Raw genomic sequence first — 21,938 nt, forward strand, 5'->3', positions numbered from 1 at the left:
TGGTGCCAGGATTCATCAGATCATGCATGTACTCAAGTCCTTAAACCACAAATACCAGTATGACTGTGTCATAGTTCATACCAGTGTCAATGACTTAAGGTGTACCTTCCTGGATTATATGAAGAGAGACATGAGGGAGCTCTCAAGACTGTGGCAGGGTATGAGCCTAGCACTGAGCAGCATTCTATGTTCTGCAATATATATATATATATATATATATATATATATATATATATATATATATATATATATAGTGTGTGTGTGTGTGTGTGTGTGTGTGTGTGTGTGAGAGAGTACTTAATGTCAAAGTAACCAAATGTCAACTCTGCTAACATCAACACAAAAAAATAATAAGAAAGGTCGACAGTGAACTAAACATGCTCTGAGACATAACCTTGAGACATGCAACTATAACATTGTCTGAAACCCCATGAACCCTCTCACTCCCTCAGTTAATTATACATTCCAGCTCTGTGATCACACAGCACCAGGGAAAGTGAATATTCCTTAGCGATGGTAATGCAGCGATCTCACACAATTATCACCTGTTTTGTTGACAAAACAGCTGTTGACTATAGAAAAGTTTTAGGGTGGATAGCGTGTACAGCTATGGTTGTTTTAATCTTTATGAGTGGAGGATGACCTACACAGTTTCCCAACAATATAACAGCTTGGATCCCGACTGGCCCATCTCCCACACTGTGAAATAATTGCTGCTGGATGTCAGAGGCATAGCTGAAAGGTAGCAGCTGATGCTAGGGACAGTATGGATAGACCACGCAAACCAATGATGGTAACTCTTGATGGCAACATGCAAGGAGCATGACATGAACTGTTAGAAGGGCACAGGTGTTCCTTACAGTAATAAATATCCACATCATTCTCCAAGGGGATGAATTATGGCCATGTTGATGAGAGCATCAAATACCTTGATATTTGGCAGATGATAGCTCCTCTGGATGGCTGTTGACCTTGGGGATAATGGAAAAGATTCCCCACCCCTAGGGAATGAATGGACTTGCATCTTTAAGGGTGGCTTAATGGTCAGCAAGCAGAAGGGGGAAGCACATAGAAAAATAAGTCACCACAGCCATCTCCAAAATAGACTGAAAAAGCAGTGGGGTAGTACAAGTCAATATAAGTAATATACAACATTGGTACATGCACACATACACAAGTAAAACATTCCTCTCAGCCTCATGGTAGAAAAAAATCTGGACAAAGCCAAAAATAATGAGGGGACAAAAGTCCAAAGATAGGGACATATTTTAATTATTGCCCTTGAAACAGAAAGTTGTTAAATTAACAGGTTCTGCATTGCCATGCATTTTACAAAGGATATGAACTATGCAGTTCAAATGTCTGTCATTATTCTTTGCTTGCACTTTGATTTCCGAGAAAACCACAAATTTTATGAGGAACAGACCAAAAATATGTGGCCAAAATCTGGACATTCTGAAAAAATCTTGACAGTTGAGAGGTACATACATTTATACACATGTGACCACACATTCATACAAGTGCACAAACACTCACACAGGTGATAAATTGCACATGCGGATGTACACATAACTGAATACATGAATAGACGCACGAGCACACATTCATACACACCCGCCCATAAAGAAAATGAAAAAGAGAAGCGCATGTCTTATACCACCGAGTCAGTGCTTCAGCAATCCTTTTTAATATAAATTATAAAAGATGGAGCTAATTTTGTGGTTCTGTGATCATTTCTGCCAAGATGTCATGTGCAAATGCAACAAGTCATAGAATGAGGACTTGCTGCATTTGTAAATAACAACCTGTGGGGGGGGGGGGGTCCTGGAAGATATTCTGCTTAAACTTAAGTGTTTAAATTATAACATTATAACTGGCACTAAACAAAGCAAATGGGAAATCATGGAGCACACACACTGGAAATAACTCTTGTTTTCTAATGAGAACATAAATATAGCTGGAACAGGATACTTTGGAGTGCATTGATATGGGGTGATGGAGATTGATGATGATTTGGTACAGGGGGTGTTGCTGATAAGAACAATGAGACTGCCCCTACACTCTAGAGTTTGGACCTGAATTTAAAACCCTGGGATTGTCCCTTAAAGTCATGGACTTTAACTGGTCACCTTTATATTCAGGAGGGTGGGTGTACTGATTTTATCTAAGTATATATATATATATATATATATATATATATATATATATATATATATATATATATATATATATATATATATATATATATATATATAGGTTGATGATGTAATTGTTGGAACTAACGTTTAATAAAGCTTTTCATAAATACCTGCAAATAAGACTGTAGTTTGATATAGAAAGTGCTTATGGTCGTTAAAAACAAGGATAGTGCAGTGTACTAGACAGGATTTCTTCAAAAGGCAAAATAATTTTGGGACCTCTGGGAGGAAATGCTTGAATGTTATCTTCAAACAGAAGCTAGACACGGACCTTTATCTGCTTTTCAAAAAAAAGTATATATATATATATATATATATATATATATATATATATATATATATATATTTGTTGTTGGAAGATTTTGCACTTATTTCTTGACTCCACATAGACTTTTCTACATGTTTCCCCTCATCCTCCTGTTGGTGGTAATGCAATTTCATTGCAAACTGGCTTCTTCAGAGCATACCTTGTCATCATGTCCTAGGTTATTGGTTTTTTTGAGGGCAATTACAATTAAGCTCCAAATAATTTTGGCTTTATGTGTAACAATCACTAAGAACATGGTGTAGTATAAGTCTGGGCGGAGCATAAAGGTTTATGTGATAGAATGAGAGGGAAATTGCTTCCTGATTATGCTTAGAAAAAAATAGTATAGATGGAAACCGTCTTGTCCACCAGCTCTTAAAATGTGGCAAGGCAGGATTGCTGAAGAAATACAGCTACTGATAGGTTGTGCTGCTGTCAGAGAGATGGAATTTCATGCATGTACATATAAAATGGGATAAATGCATATTAGGACTGGATATAACAATCGTATTTGCTTAGTTCATGTAAAATAGGTCAAATACAAGTTTAATTGTGTATAAGGTGCTGTTGGCTGAACTTTGGTCTTGTAAATAAGTCATGATTTTTTAGGACATGTTTGTAAAACATTTCTAGGCAGGGTATGAAGGTTGAAGTAAAACATTTCCAGACAGGGTGCTAGGGTTGGGGTATTTAATTTGTTTATGTTTTCAAAACATGTTTGTATTAGAAATGTTTAGCTTTTTCCATCATCCTTTTTATGATAGTGCTTTTACAGGAATGCCAGGAATGCTTTTCGGGGACACATATTGTTAAATTTTGAAGTTAACATTATTTATGAAAACTTAATTTTTTTACTGATGGTTAGTTAAAGTGGTTGTAAAAAGCATAATAGTGTATTTGAATGTAGTTTTGTACTTGTATGAATTGCCCGGAAAGGAAGTTATTAGGTCAGTAACTTATATAAAGGGTTATACTGTTTACAAGATTGTGGATTGAAGGTTGCAAAATTAAAATCAGAGTTTGGTAAAGTGTGTTGAGATAGTGTTGGTGCTAGAGTGAGTGACATCACTAGCAGTGACGTCTCAACTTGTGGTAATAGGGTCAATAATTCAATATATCGTCCCCTCAGCGATAAAATACCCAGTATACATGCATCAAGAAATGTTTGTTATCACGATTATTGTAAATCAAGAAAGAAGTACTTGCTTTAATTTGAAAAAAAAAAAAAATAAAATCCTATAATACATCTGGCTGCAAAATACACAATGGCTACTGATAGCAGTCTTTTACAAATGTTTGTTAGCATAGGAATTGACAACAAAAAGTGTCCAAAGTGTGCTGTAATACAGTTAGCTTATCATTGTCATATAGGATACTGATTTTTCAAGTGCCATGGCAATGTTTATAGACTCTCTAGTCCTTACCTGAAATTTCAGATAATGCTAGAGAAGATATTGAAGAATGCAAAAATACATTGACTGATGAACTCCCTGAGGTATTCCTAATAAAGCAAAGCCCATTGCATGAGTAAGTAGGAATGACCAATATTTTTTTTACAGTGGAAAGTTGGCCAACAAAGGTAAAGCTGATAAGTATTTAAAATGCTTTATAAAATATTTTTTCAGTGTAAGATAGTTATCTTAGGATATTTTCCTGGAAGTTGAATAAAGCTGTATTGGCAAAGCTCCATTCAAGTCATCTTTGCATTGTTGAAAATAAAGCACTGGCTGCATATATAATCGTGTGGATGAAAACTGGTGAAGAGACTGACAATATGTGTAAAGCATTTGTTAGATGGAACCCTGGGCACCTCTGCAAGTATAATTGAACCCATGGAAATTTCCAGAAGAATAAAGGGAAATATAATAGATTGCTTTCATTGAATTTTGCAAGACCATTTATGAGTAATGTATATACAGTATAAACTAGTTCTATACATATCAGCTTTGCATGAAGAAGTATTCCATATATCTAAAATCAAATCTCAATGGACACTAATAATTTGGAGAAGACTTTTCACTGTTTTTGACCTGCCTGAATGGATTTCAAGATTCTTTAAAGTAAAATGGAATTTTGTTTTACCAATCCACCAGGATGCACAGAATCAAAATATCTGCACACGCCTTCAAGACAGGTATGACAAGATTGTCATTTACCGTGCTGGGAATTATAAAGTTTGCTTTTTTTTCTGTTGCTATATACAATATACAACAATTCTGAATTGTGATTTAGGACAGGCACCTGCAGAAGTATTTTTGGAAGGCAGGCATGTCAGTATCAGATTTCACTTGTTTAAGCCAGGTCTGAGTGAGGGATCCTCTAAAATGAATACTTGCAAATGTTTCAACATGATAAGCATACAGAGGATGACATTTGTTCCTCTGGGATACCAGTGTGGGAGGCCTAAAATGGGTTTCCGTAATTATATTGGACAAAACAGATCAAGTTTCTTACTTGACAGATCAGATCAACAAATACAGATGATATTTTAATTACTTAGATCTGCAATGGCTCAAGACATTTACACTCTTGACAAAATGAAAGCAGGTGCTAGAGTTGTGCACCACGACAATGTTGCTGTTCTTAATGTGAAAAATAACTCTGTTTCCGGTCCACACAGAATGATTCTAACATTTTTGTGAGCTTAGAACCAGTGACAGAGACACTGTTATATCCATGAAGATCAACTCTCACTGCCCCACCTCCACAGAGCAAGTAGCTGAAAGGGTAATAGTGTAGCTTAAATATTTCTGTACTCTAAATATCCTCTTAGCCTTCGATGTGTTACATGCAAAAGGCATAAATGTTTTATGTCCAAACTGGATAATGGTTTCTGAAGCATTGCATTAAGCTCATGGTTGAGTACTGCTAAAAATTATCCATGTTTATCTTATTGGCATTTACAAGAGATCATGATTATATCTGGAAATTAGAGCAGAGGTTATAAGGACCTGATCTATAAACAAGATGCTTCCTGGAGTCAAGGATACAAAGTTTGATTCCATCCACTTCCATCCATTTATTGTGCACCTCTGGCATGCCACTCAATCTCTTAGCACAAGAAATCTGTACAAACAAATAATGGGAATAAGAAAAATAATACAGTTTTTGAATATTTCTCTTATAAACTTAGAAAGTTGATGGGATAACATGTTTTGCATTAGCAGATTTTTTGAGGGGTATGAAGTCTGAAAACTCAGTTCTCTCTCATTATTTTCTGACTTCAGTCATCAATGGTTTGTCAGAAAAAAAACAAAAAATTTATGAGGAACAGACTAAAAACATGAGGCAAAAGGTTGTGCATTCTGCAGAATTCTTGGCAATTGAGTGGTATGAACTCTAAGCAAGTCACTTAACCAGACTGTGCTCCAAGTTCACTACAAAAAGTGACTCATGTCCTACGGACTTATCCAGTTAACAGATAAAATAAAATAAATGTCTCAGCAGTCGAAGCCATCTGGCTGCCTATAATGATATAGGTACTGCTGCTGTCAAACTTGCTATCAATCGGATGTCTTAACTTAGATTATTGCCTTCCTCTATCAAGAAAGTTATACCAAAAGATAAACACACTCAGTAAGGGCTAGCAACCTAAAGGAAATTGTACTGAAGAGACAAATATTTGTTTGGAGGATCGTATTCATCATCATGTGACCTTCCTATACAGTGCCCCATGTCAACACCAGGTCTAGGAGCTACTCTAATCCTCTGGAATTTCTTCAATTGTAGCTGGGGCTAATCATGGAAATTAAGGATTTTTCACGGTCATGGTCATCACCATTCTGATTTTTTTTCATGACACCCTACCTACCACTCCCCCTTCCAAATGCAGGAACAGGGCAACATTGAAGGATGTACATGCAGTGCAGGCATGTGGCATATCATGTCAGCTCAGCCATACTTACCTCACTAACCTATCATTGAGCTACATCCTCTCAACACTTTCTCTAGGGATCACCACGTGGAAATACCATGTAACCACCTACCTCTCCCATGCCTCCCTTATCTGTTGATATGTATGATTTATTGTGACCTTATAAAACTGCATTCTGTTGACTTAAAGGTGGGTCAACACAGTAAAAGATTATTAATCAAGGGCATTAGTTCCATTCTTTTCCTTAATGCTCCAACTTAATGATCATCACATTTTCTGATATCAGATTTCTTGTAATGACCAAACAGGACAATTAATAATATAAAATTAGGTATTAGCACTGGTTATGTCATTAATGCTGTTCAGTGATGGATGTGATGGTATGACTGATAAGATATTAAACCAAAGTTCTACCTGCTTGTGTTGGTGATCAGGTGGATGAAAAATATCTCACAGGACCTATCTAAGGGTGTAGGGTTTTTTTATTGATATATACATTACGTATTATTTACATATTTACATATTTACATTATTTACATCTATTTAAAAAAGCTACATACATTATAAACTTCAATTTAAGCATTTCCCCCACTCTTTTACCCACAACCAAAACATTTTTTCCAAACTCTTTTGTCAAAGTCCATTTTCCATTGTATTTAATTTAATTTACTATCTCATTTCATATAGTCCATGAAGCATAAAATATTACTCTGTCCAATTTTGTCACTTCTTCCTGTTTACATGCACCATAATTACCAAATTCTATTTTGTCCATATTTATTTGTTCAAATTTTAACAAACCTTTCACCCTATTATCTTTAGATATTTATTTCCAAAAATTATTATCTCTTTCACATTTCAAAAACACATGCTCGGTAGTCTCAATCTCTCTACATTTATTACATATTCTATCTCGCTTTCTTTTGTATGGCATATTTGCCTTAAAAGGCAATTTTCTAATAGACAATCTCCATAAAAAATCATTACATTCTTTAATCTTTTTATAGTTATTGCATTTCATCATTATGGCTTTTTTCTTATCTATTTCTAAATCTTTCCATGGAGCAATACAATAAAATGCTTTCATAATACTTAAGTACCATTCCTTCAATTCTTCTCACATATATTCTTCTTTTATTTTCCATAACACAATTTTGTTTTGGTACTCTTGTATTTCTTCATTCACAATGCTTTTACTTCATTTTTAACTTCCATTTCCTTCTCAGAATTCTTTGTATTTATAATATAGTATCATTTCTATATTTTTTTTTATTTTCCTTCATAATTCATTTTAATACCTTATATACAATTAAAGATGCTACTTGTACTATTGAGATTATTAAACCTAAAACTCCTTACTCTTCTTTCATATAGAGAATCCCTCTTTTGATAGGATTCCGTCTAGACCCCCATATAAAAAAGAATATAAGCATCATTAATTCCTTTTCATACTTAATAGGAATCATATACATGTTAGCAACATAAGCAATTTTCCAGTTACTATGGTGTTCAACAAGTGTACTTTTTTCCATATGAAAATCTATATGATTTCCAAAAATTAGTCATATCCTTTGCTTCTTTTGAATACGTTATCCCATTGTTGTTGTCTGTATTCATTCCTTCCAAATGTTATTCCTACTATATATATATATATATATATATATATATATATATATATATATATATATATATATTTCATTGAACTCAACACCTCCTATCATACCTTCAAAATCAAGTCCTTTACTTTTCAACTTATTTATACTTCAACCATTTTTTTAATTTATGCTTAATTTTTCATTTACTTTTTCCATCCATACTTTATTTTTAACATATTAATTTCCTTCACTATTACATTCCTAACTAATGGGAAAATTACACTAATAGCTGGGCAGCCCTGCTTTTATCCAGATTCTATTTTTATTTCTTCCTCAATCCAGCCATTTACATTTAATTTCACATAGTTCCTTTCATAAACAGATTTTATTACTTGTAATATTTTTTGCTTACATTAAATGCCTGCAAAATTCCCCATAATAATTTATATTGAACATCATCATAAGATTTACTTATATCCCTTATCTTGACTTCCTTTTCCTTTTCTTCCAAATGCATTTGGTCATATATTCTATCCATTTTTTTCTGTAACCTTTTTGTTATTATTCTCATAAAAATGTTATAATCTGTATTATTCTATGTTATAGGTCTCCATTTTTATCTCCTCTTTATTTCTTTCCTTTTTTAAATATACATTTTACATCTCCTGTACATATCTCTTTCTCTTTAATTCTAGTTTCTAACCATTCATCCATAACCTCTATAAAAATATTTTTGCCATTCTTTCATGTCTTTATACATACTATATTCAATTCCATCCAATCCTGTTGCAGAATTCATGTTAATATCTTTTAGAATTTCATTCAATTCTTTCATGGTTATTTTTTTGTTCTACAAACTCATAATCTTCCTTATTTAATTTTTCACCTTTATAAATTTGTTCCATGTTTTTTCTGTCTTAACAAATAATTCCAATACATATTTTAATTATTTTGTATGTTCCTTCTTGCTGTCTTATTTGCTTACCTTCCTTATTTTTTTAATTCTCTTATTATTTTTCCTTCTTTTATTATTTTACTTAAATATGGTGCTACTTCTTTCTTTCCTTGCAAACAATATTATTTGCTTATATAACAAGTTGTTAATTTTAATTTGATTCATTTTATGTATTTCTATTTCTTTTTCATAAAAGGAAATTTTCCTCTCTAATAAGTCTTTAAATGTTTCTTGACTTAATATCTTATATCTCTCTTTTTCTTTTCTTCTTTTCTTCCTTACAGATCCTGTTTTTCTTCTTCTTTCGGCTTTTCGCGGTTAGGGGTTGCCACAGCGGATAACCTATCTGCTCATGATTGGCAGTGGAGTTTTATGGTGTCGAGATGCTAGCCCGATGCCCAAACTTCCACAGAAGGCACATGCATGCACTCACGCCTAGGGACAATTTAGAGTGTCCAATCCACCTACAGCATGTCTTTGGGATGTGGGAGGAAACCGGAGCACCAGAAGGAAACCCACGCTACCACAGGGAGGACATGCAGACTCCACACAGAAGGCACCCCAGTGGAGGATCGAACCAGAGAACTTCCACAAGTTCTTTTTTCTCTTCTGAATCTAATTCATTTTCATTAATTCTCTTTATTCCTTTTCATATTCTTATATATTCTACATTTCCTGTACTATAACCCATATTGCCACATGATCTGAAAATCCAGCATACTTTTTATTATTTTATTTTTTTTATTTTATTTAACATTTGTTGACCGGGAAAGTCCGACTAGGTTCCACAGATCCTGTTTTCAGTGGAGGCCCGGGGAGAAATGCTCCAGAAGCATGTCTTTAGAATGTGGGAGGAAACCGGAGTACCCGGAGGAAACCCACGCGAACGCAGGGAGAACATGCTTAATTTTTTTTATGACTTTTAAACTATCAGATATTAAAAAAATAATACATTTCTGTTTAATTTCATTCCTTTTATAGGTCCAGTGGTTATTCTCCCATGCACCTAACTTTCTACTTCTCATAATTTCGTTAGCCATTTTAACACCACAATTGCTCCTGTTTTTCCTTAAATTACAATTAAAATCACCCACCATTATAATGTCCATATTTACACAAACATATTCAAGAATATTTTCAAACATCATTTCTCTCTCTTTTTTGTTACATATGCATAAAAAGCTATAATTATATGCACATATTTTTCCATCTCATGTCTATTGCCATAGTTTGGCCTAGTTTCACTATGGTTACATCTAATATTTTAATGCTTTCTTGACATCATATACATATGCCGGAGCATGTTTGTTTCCCAATGTTCCAAACTACACCATTCTAAAATGTTTCAGTTTGTGTTCTTTCTTGCTCTGTTAATAATCTGATATCTTCTAAAACAATAATATGTGCATCTACTGCAGCACACCATTGTAATATACCTATTCTCCTCTTAAGATTTTTCATACTGTTCACATTTAAAGCTAATATTTGCAGCTTTTAAGAACAGTTAGTATAATACAATGTTTATCCCTTTCCTTTCCTATTTTCTCTAAGCATTAGGTTTTTGAATTTTCTTTTCCTTTCTTTAACTCTTTTCCCCTATCAAATTCTTTTTATGTCTTACTGTGCACCAATTGGGTCTATATCAGATGAATGAAATGATAAAAGAGTGAATGCTCATTTATCGACACAGAAAACGTCACTAAACAGCGAAGATATGGAACAGTGATTTTTTTCCCTGGGAAAAAATCACTGGGCTGTTCCCGGGACTTTGCCATTTCCTACACTGTGGTGAGATTTCAGAGTTGAGTGAAGCCCACCACTTTATTTTGTGTCTAAATTTTTTTTTTTTTTTTTGTAACAGTGATTTGTTTTCTCTGGGGAAACAAAATCGCTATTCCATAAGTTCTGTGTTTAGTGAGTTCACATTTTATGTGTCGATAAAAGAGCATTCGCTCTTTTATTGTTTCATTCATCTGATATAGACCCCACCAATCAGCTCCTTCCTCAGTTCTCTCATCTGTTTCTTTATCCTTGCTACTTTCTTTAACTTCATGTATAACCTCTTTATCAGTTACATCTTTTTGTACATTTTCTTATGTAACACATTCTATTATCTCTTTATCCTATATAACTTCATTTTCATTTTCTTGCACATACATTTCACATTCTACCCATGAATGACCAGTATTGCCAAATTTTCTGCACTTTAAATCACATTTTTTGCATTATGCCCTGTTTTACCACATAAATAACATCTTTTTTTTATCACAGTCATTAATTAAATGATCATTTTTCCACAAAAATATCAAGTTTTTGGTTGACCCTGTATATCACAAAACCCTTGTTATCATGAACATCAGTAATACTAGCTACGTGCATAACATTATCATTTTCTATTTTCAGTATTACTCCACATTCCTATCTCCCAGTCCATAGTCCTCTTTCATCATATATTTTTGTAGTGTCCATTACTTCTTTACATATAGTTAACAAATGTTCTTTTGCTTCAACTTCAGTTCTAAACTGGATTATTATTCTTTTTTTATGTTTGTCTGTAAAAACCTTGTATGACATATTCTAACCATGGACAAATATTGTTCTTTTGTTCATATGCACCCAAAAAAATGTCCATGGCCTGCCCAGTCTCAAATATCAAGTCACAAAAGGTCTCTTTATTAATTAAAATGAATGTTCTTACCTCTTTTGCTTTGATACCTAGAGGTGCTATGACAAAATGACAAATCTTATACCTGTCCAAACTTTCTTCTTTTTTACAGCTCACATGTACTGTATACTTCGTTTTGGATTCATTTTATTTCTTATTTCTTCATTACTCCTTCTCCCACAGTTTGTGCATAAGCTTTTGCCTCTTGAACTTTTTCTGGCACAGTCTCTTCTCCTTTTTCTTCTTCTATTTCCTCCATGATGTCACTCCATGAAATTGCTGCTCCACTTTCTGGTTCACTTTGGTTTACCATTTCTTCCAAATAATGATCCCACAACCCTCCTGACTGGAAGGTTGTAGTTATGCATTTCTCAGAGGTAACTGTCTCTCCCTCAAACAATCTCCTCTGAAAGTTTTCTTCTGAATCCATCTATGTTTCAGCTACAGTCTCCTTTTCTTCCAGTATCACTGTTTTTTCTGCAACCACAGCATCAGAAAAAACTTCTGGTAGCGATTCTACCATTTCATCTACATTTTCAGCCAAAGCTAAATCAGCCATATTTTCTTTCTGTTCCTCCTGAATGCCTCCATGCCTGGACAGGAAGCAGGAAGTCTTGATATGTAACACATCAATCCTTCCCCGACTATCAAGAGTAGTGGAAGTTTCCTAATACCCTTGCCAAATTTCCTGACATAGTATAAATGCCACCTAGTGGGACTAAATGGGTTAACAAAGGATAAAGCGAATAATCCTCATCATCTATTTTATTTTGTTTTATGTGTATCTATTATTGTGGTATAAAATCATTAAATGTGTTATAGATTACAAAGGCCTGAGGAATTATGCAGTTGTTTATAAAAGAAAGTAACATGGAAAATTTGCCAAGCATGGCAGAAGAATTCCACTGTTATTCATTGTTAGGTGCCACTGGAAAATTAACATCCTCATGAACTGAATCTATGATAAGGATTAGTTACAGCACTGGGATATGAATCCATTTGAATGGAATAGGGATTGAACTCACAGCCTAGAAACTCTCAGTATCATAGGTGAACATGTAACCTGCTGTGGCACTGACATTTTTATGCCAGTGGCTAACCACGTGACATACAATATAAACAAGTGGGTATGTGGGCTGCAGCCACTGATTAATGCATTTCTCAGAGGTAACTGTCTCTCCTTCAAACAATCTCCTCTGAAAGTTTTCTTCTGAATCCATCTAGGTTACAGCTACAATCTCCTTTTCTTCCAGTATCACTGTTTATTCTGCAACCACAGTATCAGAAAAAACTTCTGGTAGTGATTCTACCATTTCAACTACATTTTCAGCCAAAGCTAAATCAGCCATATTTTCTTCCTGTTCCTCCTGAATGCCTCCATGCCTGGACAGGAAACAGGAAGTCTGGATGTGTAACACATAAATCCTTCCCCGACTATTAAGAGTAGTGGAAGTTCCCTAATACTCTTGCCGAATTTCCCGACATAGTATAAATGCCAACTAGTGGGACTAACTGGGTTAACAAAGGATAAATCAAATAATCCTCATCATCTATTTTATTTTGTTTTATGTGTATCTATTATTGTGGTATAAATTCATTAAATGTGTTATTGACTACAAAGGTCTGAGGAATTATGCAGTTGTTTATAAAAGAAAGTAACATGGAAAAGTTGCCCAGGATGGCAGAAGATTTCCATTGTTATTCATTGTTAGGTGCCATGGGAAAATTAACATCCCCATGAACTGAATCTATGTTAAGGATTAGTTACAGCACTGGGATATGAATCCATTTGAATGGAATAGGGGTTGAACTCACAGCCTAGAAACTCTCAGTATCATAGGTGAACATGTAACCTACTGTGGCACTGACATTTTTTTGCCAGTGGCTAACCATGTGACATACAATATAAACAAGTGGGTATGTGGGCTGCAGCCACTGATTAATGAATGATTTATTTTTTGAAATACAGAGGGAACAGTGAAGAGTATCTCACTAATGTGTACTTTTTAATACAAAGCAGCACATCTATAGAAGAAAGAGTACTGCACAACTATTTAAAATAACACTGAGTACTCATTTCATTATAGAAATCAGAAACATTGTCTGTCTTTGTGTTATGCCAGCATAACTCCTCACAAAATTCCCCAGAGAAAAAAATAGTTACTTTTGTGATTTCAAGACACATGCTGGGATAATGAAAAGAGGATATAAGAATAAATATGTAACCTATGCCCTTTGGAAGTACTTAATACAGATGCAAAAATTGCACCCCAAAGGCTTTTTTGCCTTGCAAATACGTTCCTGTTGAAAAAAAAAAACATGTACTAGGGAAAACAATTATTCATATCTATAAAAAGTATAATTACAGTAAAATATTCTTAAGAATTTTTGTAACTTAAAAAATTCTTTCTAATTTGGTGTACGTTGTACTGTGGACTAAGCTACATGAGCATGTAATTATTTTAATGGAGTGTGAGTTCTTGAGAGAACTTTAAAAGTGTGATTATACACAGAGCAAAAAACAGTGAATGTTATAATTTTCTCATATCACTAATCACAATGTTTTGCTAGCACTAAATAACTGGTGACGTATTTCAAGAAAACCAAGTATAGGTAGCTATGAGTAATTTAATTTAAGTTAAATGAAACCAGCTTGAGTTAATATATTCGTCCACTTGTCTTATACAGGGTAATTTTTTCAAAACTGTGGGCTTAAATATAATAAAATAATTAAACTGCTATTAAAATGAAGATGTTATTGTATTACTAACGTTAAAGCTTTACAAAATCTGTTATCAAAACAGTTCATATGACCTTGTTTTGCTTACTCATATTGAATAAATGGACCAGGAAATGTAGCTGCATAGCTTTATCATCACAAACTGCAGGAAACATGAAGAATAAAACTGAATTCATTTCTACAAGTTTCAGAAATTACTTAGACCCTTGTCAGGCAGTTGTAAACTACGGTGGATCATGAAAAGGAACTTTGTCTTTGAGAGTAGCTAGAACTAAAACCTTCAAACTTTATATCAGACGAATTTGGCATTTTCTTTGAACCTTCAAGGACCTTAAGAGCAATCCTTAGAACACTGACACTGAAATTACAGGTACATGGAACTATATGCTAACCCTGAAATTTCTGTACCTTGCAGTGCTCTATCTTTCCCATGGTAAGAGGTAGCTCTCATGCAAAAAAACACCTTTTAGGTGTAAGCATGCCTCAAGCACTGCTGTTTAATGAGAATTGCACTTTTTGAAGTGAAACTTCTTTAGGCACAGTAGTGAGAATTTGGAGTGAAATGGAAAAGGGAAACAGAAATGAGACTTTGCCAGATGGTGGCACTGTTCGGTGGCCATCTGCTGCCAAACCAGGAATCCAGTGGAAGCCACTCTACCGCAGGTCACACACACACAAACACCCACACACCCACCCACACACACACACACACACACACACACACACACACACACACACACACACACAATCTACCGACAATTGCTGGCTCACAAGTTCAACTATATTATGGATTTGACAAATGAAAAGAAACTTGGTGGGGACAAAGAGATGACTATCAGACTCTTTACAGTAGGAAATACTGCCATGGAGTAAGTGAACACAAACACACACGCACATGGAGACACACACACACACACACACACACACACACACACACACACACACACACACACACACACACACACACACACACACACACAATCTGCCATCAATTTTTGGAAAACAAATACATCCAGATTATGGATTTGACAAATGAAAGGAAGCACAACAGGGACAAAGAGATGACTAGCAGGCCCTTAACAGTAGACAATCTAGCCTTGGAGCAAGCACAGAACTGTGACTTAATTTTGCTGAATGGTACTCACTACACAGATGTTATGTATTTTGCATTTAAGTGTTGCATTACAATTAATGACTTAAGTGACCTATACCAAGATCATCATTTTCATACATAATGCATACATATTCTTGTGTATTTAACAGTCAGACAAATACTCCATAAGTATTGGCTATTTAAATAGATATTGCCAATATTTCAGTCAACAAAATCCCATGCATTTATTGAGATGATGATCTGTAATGATGTCCAGTGTTCACCACAACGGCATTCCATATTCAACCTACCACACACTTACTGTTACCCTCCAACCCATGTCCACTGTGAATGAATCTATGTCGTCCTTAATTTATTTGCTCTGTGCCAGGTGCTGACTGCCATAGGGTTCAAACACTCTGCGACCCTCTACTGCATTAAGCATTTAATAGAAAAATAAGTAAATGAATGAATGAATGAATGAAAATGGGTGAGAGTCTTGCACATTCACGTAGGTTTGCATTGGTTATTCCTGCAGACTCACATACATTATAACAAGTGAGCAAAAGATACATATTTTGAACCATGATGTATTATGGGCAGGTAACAAAAGCAAAGTAAAACAATATATACTGCACAATTCTTAATACTGAAATGATTTCTGTAAAATCCAGAAACTTAAAGATATACTTTAATTTAAAACTTGCATAACAGAAAAAAATTAATAAAACAGTAACTTAATACAGTTTTAGAAGTCAAATTAACTTGATAGCATAAATATTAAGAACAGATTGTTTTGTTAGCATTCAAACATAACTACACGAACCTTCACACTGAGCTTGAAAACTCTGGACTATTTTGCTGTTCCTGTTCCCATCTTAACATGAAGTACAGAATTCCACAGAGCGAGGACCAAGAAATCAAGTCTGGCTCTTTGCCAGTGCTTCAGGGACCCAAGAAATCTCCACATATCATTCTGCAATGAAGTTAAATCCTGTAAAAATTGATATGTGAATATTAGAGGTCTTAAAGGTACATTGGAACTGACCATGTAGGACTTGGAAGATGAAACATTCTTATTTGAAAGTGTTTCACAAGATATATGGCAGCCAGTAGGGATGTTGAGAACAAAGGATATGTTTTTGCCTGGGTGTACTAGTCTGACAATATAACGCAGCATTCTACACTGATTGAAGTACCAAGTATTAACCTCAAGGGATCCTAAAAAGGGTTGCTAGGGTAATCCAAAACAGGTCTGCAAAGCCATGGCCTAGCAAGAAAACTTAGGTGTGTCAGCTGGAAGAAATACACAGAAGGTGTAATGCTAATGCAGAATGCATTAATGCTAATGCAGAACAGACAATGGAGGACAACTTGTTTTTTAAGGTTTGGTCCCTCTCACAAAAATGCCTTGATTACTCATTTGTAGACATTTATAACTATAACTATATTCTTATACACCTGATATGGATGGAGGTTCTGGCCATGTAAAATATGATTTCTATAACAAGGCTTCCTATACCTGCCAGTAATAACTCTATTGAAGGAGCCCCCTTCCTAACCTAAAATCAAAGAACTCAGTCATAGCGTCTAAAGCTCTTACCTCAAATTTGATTATAGTTTGTGGTCAAGCACTGAGACTCTCCAGACTCAATAATATTGATGACATGTTTTATAATGATATTGGTATTATTCATTTTGAAATAATGGAAAAGGGGTATTCTGCACATGAAATAGAAGATGGCATGTCTGCTGTATCAGCTTTGTGGACAGGGATAGGCAGACCCTACTTTTCTGAGAGGGATTTGATGACTAACTATGGAACCCGCCCTAAGGCAGAGGATGGTCTTAAGCAGAGGAGCATACCTGCCCCTTTAACATACTCAAATAATATTAGTTCTATATGCTATATTATTAAGAAAAATCGGCACATTCTTACTTCTGAGATCCAGATTAATAGTATATTAGGCACCCATTCTTCTTTTAGATTTAAGAGCAAAAAAAATCACTTAAACACCTGCTATGTTATAAAAATGGTGAATGCTATGAACCTAAAATGTTTGGCACTTTTCCACATAGAGAGTATAACTTTTGTCATCTTATAGATAGTGTTAGTTATTTTATGCACCCTTGTACTTATAGGAGGTATTTCTTTAAAGCAGAGGTCAGGTGCCTAACTAAGCATTCAGTTTATTTGGCACAATATGAACGTTGTATGAAATTCAATGTAGGGAAGACAAGTCACAGCCTTAAAGAAAGGAATAGAGAGCATGTTAGGGACATTACACAAGACAATGTTAATTATTCCCTGGCTAAGCATGTCCTAGAGATGGGCATTGACCACTGTTACAAATTTAAGGCCATCAAGGTGGCTGAGATGAATGAAAGGCTAGGTGATGTTAAGACTGTTACTAAAAGTAGGGACCTTTTTTGGATTTTACACCTGAAAGCTGACAAAGAGGGTGGTTTGATTGGCAAGGTCTCTTTAAGACCTAGATTGAAACAAAGAGGGTTACATAAGAAATGTTGATACTATGTTCTTCTTTTTATATTTTGGTTGGCAATGCTGTACTATTTAATTGAGAGAGATTTTAATGTTTTTTTTTATGGTCTGAAGAAGCAGTGTTCTGCGAAAGTGCTTACCGTTTTAATCTTGTTTTTATTTTTATAAAAGTTATGCCAGTACAGCTTGTCCTGTTTTCTTTCTGTTTGAATACTAACAAAACAATATATTCTTAATATTTATGATATCTAGTTAATTTGAATTCTATAACCATGTTAAGTTACTGTTGTATGTAGTTTTCTGTTATGTGAGTTTTAAGTCAAAGTATATCTTCATGTTTCTGGATTTTACAGAAACCATTTTGGTGTTAAGTATTGTGCAGAATACATTATTTTACTTTGTTTTTGTTACCTACCTATAGTATATTATGGTTCCAAATCTGTATATTTTGCTCATTTGATGTAATGTATATGAGTCAGGAGAACTTACCAATGCAAACCTAATTGAATGTGCAAGACTCACCCATTTTCATTCATTCATTCATTCATTCATCGCTATTTGATTACCTGCTTAATACAGTACCGGGTTGCAGAGGGTTCAGACCCTATGGTGGTCAGCATCTGGCACAGAGCAGCTAAATTAAGGACTACATAGATTCACTCACAGTGAACACTCATGTCTACATGCAATTTGTAGAATCAACATGTGTGTGTGGGCGTGTGACTGTCGGTAAGTGTGTGTTAGGTGTGAATGTGGAACGCTATTGTGGTGAACATTAGACATCAGTACCTATTACCATCTGTATAAATGCATGGGATATTATTTACTGAAATACTGGCAATATTGACTTAAATAGTTGATACTTCTGGAGTATCGGTCTGACTGTTAAGTACACAAGTACATGTATGCATTATGTATGAAAATGACAATCTTGGTATAGGTCACTTAAATGCATTAGTTGCAATGCAACACTTACATGCAAAATGCATAATGTTTGTCTAGTGTGCACCATTCTGCTTCAAGAAAACTAGCTCACAGTTCTCCACTTGCTTCATGGCTGGAGTGCCTACTGTAAGGAGTCTGTTTGTCATCTCTTTTTCTCCGCCGAGTTTCCTTTCATTTGTCAAATCAATAATCTAGATGAATTTTCAATCTAGCAATTGATAGTAGATTTTGTGTGTGTGTGTGTGTGTGTGTGTGTGTGTGTGTGTGTGTGTGTGTGTGTGTGTGTGTGTGTTCTGCAGCAGAGTGGCTTCCTCTAGACTCCTGGTTCTTCAGCAGTCGGCTGCTGAACAGCTCCACCATCCAGCGGAGTCTTACTTCTGTTTCACTTTTCCATTTCACTTCGAACTCTCACTACCACACCTAAAGAAGTTTCACTTCAAAAATGTGTTTTTTGATAAATCACTGGGATGATCTAAAGATTAAAGTCAGTAAATAATGACATGCATTTGAGTTTCAGATTTCATATCATTCAGAAAATGTATGCTATCACAAATTGTGTTATTCTAGCAACTTTCTGGGTTTATAAGAGCAATATTTAAAATGTGTCCCCTATTTCTGGGCATTGTCCTCCCATTATGTCAGGCTTTGTCCAGATTTCTTCTGCTAAGAGGTCGGGAGGTACGCAAACCTCTTTGCATTGCAGATTCAGTGAAGGTTATAGATTTATGGATAGTACCTGTTTAGTTTTGTTATTATCAGAAGATGCTGATGAGGGAGTCATATCACCACTTTTTTTGATATAAATGCTAAAGAAGGTTTTTGCTTAAATTACATTATCTTTATCAGTTTGAAAAGCATGTCACCTTTGTTGTGGGGTGAAACTGTTTAATATTTTTATAAGGGTGACAACAGTTATTAAGGTTGATAATTCTGTATGTGAATCAGTAGTTATTTAAGATGCCTAACAGGATGGTCTGTTTCTTCCCATGTTTTCAGTATAGCCATAGAACTATTGACGTACACCATCCAAACTGAAGACAATACTGAAGTGATAATATCTGGCAAGTTATCCATCGAAGGAATCACTTCACTGATGGCATTTTTTTTTTTTTTTTATCTCTTTCAGAACTGTTGAATCTGTATGGTTTATTTGCAGGAGTCTTCTGCCAACTGAGATTAAATGCAAGCACTCCATATGAGCTATAAGCCAGTAGACAGACTATGGTAGCTTTTCTCTTATCTGTGTTTTTTTCACTGTACTAACTCCTTGAGGAATGGCCTGTCAGGCTCTTCAGTGAAAGTGGAAAAAAAATGACAAAATTAAGCTCCTTGAGACTAAACTTCTTTCAGGTACTTGAAAGATTTGCCTTTGACCAATGAATTTTTGCTGCACTTTTGCTCCTTTTTTTTCTACAAATTGCAATACCGTGGTGCATAACTCACTTGGCCCCTCCAAAGTGTTGTTTATCTTGTTTGAAAACAATTATGTTAAGTGTTATTTGGTTCCCAACCAGTGTTAGGATATGCAAGGTTTTTAAGTGGTGACTTTCATATTCAGGAGGATGGGTGTACTGAATTATTTAATTATATATATAGTTTGATAAGGTCATTGTTGGAGTTAATGGCTGAATTTTAAAAAAGAAAAAAAAATCCTGGGCTGTAATGCAAACTAATAAATGAAGCTGTGAAAGTACCTTTGGCCTAGGGTACGTCAGAGGCAGGAGAAAGATCATACCACTCAGAGTTTGAACTCAGAAGTTCCAACCAATCAGGATTCACGAGATGAGGTTATGTCACCAGTATCTGCTGCTTTCACATACTCTACACTGATGGCTGACTCTTCAGTAACTGCCTGTTTCAGTTTATCTTTGGCCCCAACTGTGCCTGCACCTGTGGTTAGGCAGAAAATCACTAAGCCACAGAAAGAGCAGTTTTTTTCCCCGTGCTCCCATTACCATTTCAACAGCAGAAGCAACAGCCTTATAAATCAGATTTGCAATGAGGGGGCCAGAAGAGGAAGGAGCCTCCTTTGTCAGGCAACATGAGGACTATCAAAAAGATGTGGAGTCTGAATCAAATGGGTTAGTATGGAATATCTCCCGTTATTCTCTGACTGAGGCAAAGTTGTCTTTGCTAGATAAAGGCTTAGGCTTTATACCTACAATGAAAAGTACAGGATGGGGAACTGAGTACAAACCACTTTTGGGTGATAATCATCCCCTAATCCCTCATAACACAATTTTAGGTGATGCCTGAGCATTTAATAAAAGTATGGTTATAACTTTTGGTTCTGGTGCTTGTGACACTTCAAAATGCAAAATACTTTGGGAGGAAAAGCTTGGATATAATCTTAAAAAAGGAGCTAGACAGAGACCTCATTTTGCTTTTCAAAATAAATTAGAGTACTTATAATGGTATATTTACTGTTGGAAAATGTTCTGCTAATTTCTTGACCACTCACAGACTTTTCTGCATGTTTCCCTCATTCTCCTCTTGGTGGTAATGTGTTTTCATTGCAAACTTGTTTTTCTTGGAAGCATACATTGCTATCATGCTCTAGTTTATTGGATGTTTTGAGGGGGATTACATTTAAGCTCCAAACAATTTTAGCTTTGTGTGTAACAATCACTAAAAACAAGTTATAGTGTAAATTTTTAATGTCATGGCAATGCTGATAGACTCTCTAGAGTCCTTACCTGAAATATCAGATGTGCTAGAGAAGACATTGAAGAATGCAAAAATGCATTGACTGAGGAACTCCCTGAGGTATTCCTAATAAAGCAAAGCCCATAGCATGAAAAAGTGGATTGACCAAGATTTTTTTTTTTGCAATGGAAAGCTGGCCAGCAAAGGCAAAGCTGATAAGTATTTAAAAATGTTTTATAAAATATTTTTTTGGTGTAAAGAATTTGTCTTAGGAGGTATGCTTTTAGTATTTTCCTGGAAGTTGAGTAAAGCTGTATTGGCAAAGATCCATTCAAGTCATCTTTGCATTGTTGAAAATAAAGGGTCTATATTAGAACATCGACGTTTCACAACTTCAAATGTTCTAATATCGAACCC

This window comes from Protopterus annectens, chromosome 7.part0 (genome assembly GCF_019279795.1).
Source record: "Protopterus annectens isolate FY-2018-M chromosome 7.part0, PAN1.0, whole genome shotgun sequence".
Classification (NCBI taxonomy): domain Eukaryota; kingdom Metazoa; phylum Chordata; order Ceratodontiformes; family Protopteridae; genus Protopterus; species Protopterus annectens.